The sequence below is a fragment of the Coregonus clupeaformis genome, chromosome 18, assembly GCF_020615455.1.
Source record: "Coregonus clupeaformis isolate EN_2021a chromosome 18, ASM2061545v1, whole genome shotgun sequence".
Lineage (NCBI taxonomy): Eukaryota > Metazoa > Chordata > Actinopteri > Salmoniformes > Salmonidae > Coregonus > Coregonus clupeaformis.
Window position 1 is genome coordinate 47,245,936 of NC_059209.1, and position 7,172 is coordinate 47,253,107.

Sequence of the window (7,172 nt, forward strand, 5' to 3'; positions counted from 1 at the left end):
TGGGAGTCGTAGATGGCGGCCCAGATCGACCCCCCACCTGCCCGGTAACTGTGAATCACCATGATGTGGAGGCCTTACTGGATTCTGGTAGCCGGGCCACCCTGGTGCGTAAGGATTTGGTGGGCCCAACGTGTCTGACCCCGGGGAAAGTCCTCCCAGTTTCCTGTGTCCATGGGGACACCAGAGAATACCCCATTACTGAACTTACAATGACCAGCACACGGGGAACCATACACACGACGGCGGGGGGTGGTTGATTCCCTCCCCGTCCCTGTCCTAATTGGACGAGACTGCCCAGCCTTTTACCCACTCTGGAGAGAGTCTCAGGAGAGGATAACCCGAGTACCTCGGAAACGGAGAGGCAAGACTCATCCTGGGAAGGCTCCGGTGCAATCCTCCGAGTTACTCACTCCCGCCCCGGGCTCTGATAGGGATGGCAGGTGCCCAGACCGACACCGAGACTGGTCCGGATACGGGAGAAGAGAACGCAGCCCAGGAAAGTGCTCCGTTCTCCAGTGAAGAAGACGTCCCAGGCACCCAAGAGCTTCCCCCTCTCACAGGCCAGTATGGTACGGCTCAATTACAAGATCCTACTCTTGCAAATGCCTTAAGAAATGTGCAGGTATTAGAAGGTGTAGTGTTAGGTGATAAGACAACCCCTACTTACCCCCATTTCGCAGTAAACCGGGGGTTAGTATATCAGATAGTCAAGAAAAATGAGGAAGTGCATGAACAGCTCCTCGTGCCACAGCCCTATCGGGCCACAGTACTCAACCTAGCCCACACACACCCGCTAGGGGCCCACTTGGGGGTAGAGAAGACTAAGGAAAGAATCATGCAACGTTTCTTTTGGCCAGGAGTACACAAAGAGATAGAGAACTACTGCCGTAGTTGCCCTGAGTGTCAGCAGGTTGCGCCAAAGCCCACATATAGAAACCCGCTCATTCCCTTGCCCATTATCGAAACTCCTTTTGAGAGGATTGGATTAGACATAGTCGGGCCCTTACCGAAAAAGTGCCAGGGGACATCAATACATTCTGGTCATTCTGGACTATGCGTCCCGGTACCCGGAGGCCATTCCGCTGAGGAAGGCTACATCCAGACAAATCGCCAAGGAGCTGTTCCGTCTCTCAACTAGTCTGGGAATCCCAAAAGAGATATTGACGGACCAAGGGACTCCATTCATGTCCAGGGTGATGAAAGAACTCTGTGCTTTACTGAAAATCAAACAGCTGAGAACCTCGGTCTACCACCCCCAGACAGATGGCCTAGTCGAACGTTTTAACAAAACACTAAAATCCATGCTGCGGAAAGCGGTAGGGGAAGATGGGCGCAACTGGGATCAGCTGTTACCATACATATTGTTTGCGGTGAGAGAGGTACCTCAGTCTTCTACTGGTTTTTCACCCTTTGAGCTCTTGCTTTCCTACAGACCCAGAGGACTGCTCGACATCGCCAAGGAGGCCTGGGAGGAGCAGCCATGCCAACAGCGGACACTGATCGACCATGTAGGGGCTATGAGGGAGAGAATGAAGGCCATCTATCCCATGATGCGGGGAACACATGGAGGCCAGTCAGCGGCAACAGCAAGCCTCCTACAACAGATCTGCTCAGCCCAGGGAGTTTAAGCCGGGGGACAGAGTGCTGGTCCTGGTGCCAACCGTTGAGTGCAAATTCCTGGCAACCTGGCAAGGACCATATGAGGTCATTGAACGCATGGGAGAAGTAAACTACAAGGTGAGGCAACCAGATAAGAGGAAAACTGAGCAGATTTATCATGTTAACCTTTTAAAGAAGTGGCACGCCAGAGAGGCGCTGTTTAGCTCTCTACCCCCACAGAGACCCAGGAACCGGCGCGAGAAGAGGTTCAGCTGGGTCCAAATCTGTCCCCACATCAACGACAGATGGCCCTGGAACTCGTGGAGCAGAACCAGGATGTCTTCTCCTCCCTTCCCGGTCACACAGAGGTGGTCCAACATGAGATCCGCACCATGCCTGGCCGAACGGTAAACCAGCGCCCGTACCGCGTGCCAGAGGCTCGTAAAGTGGTTATACAGAAGGAGGTAAGGAAGATGCGGGAGTTGGGAGTAATCGAAGAGTCCCACAGTGCCTGGGCAAGTCCCATAGTACTAGTTCCCAAGCCAGACGGTTCAGTACGATTTTGTAATGACTATCGAAAGTTGAATGAAGTGTCTGAATTTGATGCATACCCAATGCCTCGTGTCGATGATTTAATAGACTCCTTGGGGCATGCTCGTTTCATAACCACTCTTGATCTCACAAAGGCTACTGGCAGGTGCCCTTGACCCCGGCGTCTAAGGAGAAGACAGCCTTTGCCACCCGGAGGGGCTCTACCAGTATACCCGACTTCCGTTTGGTCTCCACGGGGCACCTGCCACGTTCCAACGCCTGATGGATCGAGTCCTTGCGCCCCACAAGAGGCACGCAGCGGCTTATTTGGATGATGTGGTTATACAAAGTCAGGATTGGGCCAGCCACCTACCCCGGGTACAAGCGGTGCTGGATTCGCTCAGGGAAGCAGGGCTCACGGCAAACCCGAAGAAGTGCAAGGTGGCCTTCAGTGAGACAAACTACCTGGGGTACACCATTGGGCGGGGGTTGGTCAAACCACAGGAAGCCAAACTGCGGGCCATACAGGACTGGCCGCAGCCCATCAACAAGAAGCAAGTAAGGTCATTTTTGGGCCTCGCTGGCTACTATAGACGCTTTATTGCAGATTTTGCTACCATAGCGGCACCATTGGACGGAGCTGACGACCAAACGCCACTCACGAATGGTGAAGTGGAACCCTGCGGCGGAGGCGGCTTTCCGCAACCTGAAGCGAGCACTCTGCTCCAGTCCGATCCTGGTGGCACCAGACTTCAAGAAGGAATTCATGGTCCAAGCGGATGCTTCGGAGGTGGGTCTGGGTGCTGTCCTCACCCAGGCACATGACGGGGAAGAACATCCCATTCTCTACCTAAGCAGGAAGTTACTTCCAAGAGAGAAGAACTATTCAACGGTGGAGAAGGAATGTCTGGCTGTAGTCTGGGCCCTGGAGTCCCTTCGGTTCTATCTCCTGGGCCGACGTTTCATGGTGGTATCTGATCACGCCCCTCTGCAGTGGATGGCCAAGAACAAGGAATCAAACAGTAGAGTAACCAGATGGTTTTTGAGCTTGCAACCGTTTAACTTTTCGGTTGTCCACAGGGCTGGCAAGCACCACGGAAATGCGGACGCCCTCTCCCGGCGTGATGCCTTCTTCACTGCCTTTACCCCGACGAGGACGTCGGTCCCGAGGAGGGGGATGTGTGATGTCACGAGAGGTGGCTGCAAACCCAGACAGCTATGGCTCCATCTGCTGGTATGGTCGGGAACTCCAACCCTCTGTGGCCAATCTTCCCACGCAGCTGAAACCAATCAGGGGCTGATAGGCTGGAGTTGTTTTGGAAGGGAAGAGACACGGTCTGGAGGGTGGGCTCGGGGAAGAAGAGAATTGTGTTATAATTTCGTTAGTTGCCGAAGACCTTTAATAAAAATCCTTGTTTTGGTTGAACCTGGACTCCTTGCACTACTTGGGCAACCCCGCTGGAAGCGGTAGCCTCTCGTGGCATCACAGTATGTATGTATGTATGTATGTGTGTGTGTGTGTGTGTATATATATATACACACAGCTGTGGAAAAAATTAAGAGACCACTGCAAAATTATCAGTTTCTCTGGTTTTACTATTTATAGGTATGTGTTTGGGTAAAAATAACATTTTTGTTTTATTCTATAAACTACTGACAACATTTCTCCCAAATTCCAAATAAAAATATTGTCATTTAGAGCATTTATTTGCAGAAAATGACAACTGGTCAAAATAACAAAGTTGTCAGACCTCGAAAAATGCAAAGAAAATAAGTTTATGTTCATTTTTAAACAACACAATACTAATGTTTTATCTTAGGAAGAGTTCAGAAATCAATATTTGGTGGAATTACCATGGTTTTCAATCACAGCTTTCATGCGTCTTGGCATGCTCTCCACCAGTCTTTCACATTGATGTTGGGTGACTTTATGCCACTCCTGGTGCCAAAGTTCAAGCAGCTCGCCTTTGTTTGATGGCTTGTGACCATCCATCTTCCTCTTGATCACATTCCAAACGTTTTCAATGGGGTTCAGGTCTGGAGATTGGGCTGGCCATGACAGGGTCTTGATCTGGTGGTCCTCCATCCACACCTTGATTGACCTGGCTGTGTGGCATGGCGCATTGTCCTGCTGGAAAAATCCAATCCTCAGAGTTGGGGAACAATGTCAGAGCAAAAGGAAGCAAGTTTTCTTCCAGGACAACCTTGTACGTGGCTTGATTCATGCGTCCTTCACAAAGACAAATCTGCCCGATTCCAGCCTTGCTGAAGCACCCCCAGATCATCACCGATCCTCCACCAAATTTCACAGTGGGTGCGAGACACTGTGGCTTGTAGGCCTCTCCAGGTCTCCGTCTAACCATTAGACGACCAGGTGTTGGGCAAAGCTGAAAATTGGACTCATCAGAGAAGATGACCTTACTCCAGTCCTCTACGGTCCAATCCTTATGGTATTTTGCAAACCTCAGCCTGGCTCTTCTTTGCTTCTCATTGATGAAGGGCTTTTTTCTAGCTTTGCACGACTTCAGCCCTGCCCCTAGGAGCCTGTTTTGAACCGTCCTCGCCGTGCACTTCACCCCAGCTGCCGTTTGCCATTCTTTTTGTAGGTCACTTGATGTCATCCTACGGTTGTTGAGTGACATTCGAATGAGTTGGCGGTCATCCCGGTCAGTAGAGAGTCGTTTTCGCCCTCTGCCGGTCTGTAGCTTTCTTGTCCCCAATGTCTGCTGCTTGACCTTGTTCTTATGAACCGCCGTCTTTGAAATTTTAAGGATGGAAGCAACCTGACGCTCACTGTATCTCTCTGCCAGTAAAGCCAGAATTGAACCCTTCTTTTCCTCACTCAAAACTTTCCTTTTCAACTCTTTTGGCATGGTCAATAGTTATTTTTTTATTAATATTACTTTTGAGGTACTATTAGCACTGTTTTTGCCATCCAGCTGGTCCTATTGCAAGAGGATAGTGATGACCACAGCAGTGGTTTTTATACTTTTCCTCGTTATATAAGATTTGGTTCATGTGACCACCTAATCAGTACCTAATTCAGGAGAATGAGGTGTGCCTGTGTTGGAATTCAACAGACACTGGAATGGAATGGCTGTCATACATGTAGAGATGCTGATTTAAGAAAAATGTGCAGTGTTCTCTTAATTTTTTCCACAGCTATATATATATATATATATATATATATATATATGAGAGAGATATTGTATTCCTAGCTTGTCAGGAGATTCAGAATAGATATGGTTGAGTCCAGCAATGATTTGGGGGCCAGGGGTATAGAGATTCATTGTAGAAATCCATTTAGCCAAAGGACAGTAAAATAATTTTCGCAATCTCAGAATGAATTGCAACATTGTACCCCAGTTACCCCCCCCCCAGACCAACATTGTTTCTGATTGAACTTGTGCATGTACCTGTAATTATATTCTCATGTATTCTCATTTTGTTGATGTAGATCCCCAAGGGGAGTATGCCCTGCAGCCCTTTATTTGTGATTCAGTACCAATTGCATGATGTTAGTGTATCTTCCCCACCCTCCAGCCATTTAGAATTCGAGATTCTAAAGTTAATCAAATTATTTATGTCTTAAGTGTGTATCTGTTTTTGTATGCCAAAAGTCATGGAAATGTTCCCAAAGGATGCTGATGATTATTCAGAAAGCCTTAAAGGAACAAGTACCAAGCACCATCTAGCAGAAACACTGACTTCTATGTGATCAAGGAGAGCACGTTGTCTTTCTGAAAGGACAGTATGTGTGAATGTCTTTTATGTTTTTCTGTCTGAATGAGAGTGTGTGTGTTTTATATTATTTAAATGTAATCTTACATCTTTACAAACTGCCTGAAAGTGCTTGCCTGCCAATACATGTAAATTGATGGAATGATGTCTGTTCAGATGGGAGGGACTCATTAAACGCTAACAACAACAGTCTGGTCGCTGTGAGATTGTTTTGAAGGATGTCCTTATAATTTATATGATCTGCGAGATCATGATAAGATCTGCAGAATTGTCCAATAATTTCCCATTCAGTCCTGCAGATGGCTATGACTCACAGCAGTCTGGTATCTATCGCCATTTTCCTCTATTCCTAAGCAGGTGAGCGAAAATCACTAGATATGTAGGAATATTCTGAGGTAAGATGGGATCCTACTTGAAAAAGACAATGACAAAGTGGCCTGCATGTTGCAGAGACCGATTGACTTGCACTTACACTCCTGGCCCTGTCTGCAACCTCATTTTCCCTGCCTATCACGTGCAACAACACCCGTTGTAATTGAGAAAACCAGCAGCAATCTAAATGTCAGCCTTATCTAAAATACTGCCGTTTAGCAATGATGGATTGGCTGTCTTCTGGTGCGTGTGTATAAACGCACAGGCGAGGCTTGGATATCACACTGAACAAAAATATAAACACAACATGTAATGTGTTGGTCCCATGTTTATGAGCTGAAATAAAAGATCCCAGAAATGTTCCATATGCACAAAAAGCTTATTTCTCTTAAATGTTGTGCACAAATGTGTTTAGATCCCTGTTAGTGAGCATTTCAACTTTGCCAAGATAGTCCATCCAACTGACAGGTGTGGCATATTAAGAAGCTGATTAAACAGCATGATCAATTCACAGGTGCACCTTGTGCTGGGGACAATAAAAGGCCACTCTAAAATGTGTAGTTTTGTCACACAAGACAATGCCACAGATGTCTCAAGTTTGTAGGAATGTCCCCCAGTGCTGTTGCCAGAGAATTGAATGTTTATTTATCTACCATAAGCTGCCGCCAACGTCGTTTTAGAGAATTTGGCAGTACGTCCAACCGGCCTCACAACCGCAGACTGTGTAACCACGCCAGCCCAGGACCTCCACATTCCGGCTTCTTCACCTGCAGGATCGTCTGAGACCAGCCACCTGGACAGCTGAGGAAACTAGGGGTTTGCACAACCAAATCATTTCTGCACAAATTGTCAGAAACCGTCCCCGGGAAGCTCATCTACGTGCTTGTCGTCCTCACCAGGGTCTTGACCTGACCAGTTCGCCGTCGTAA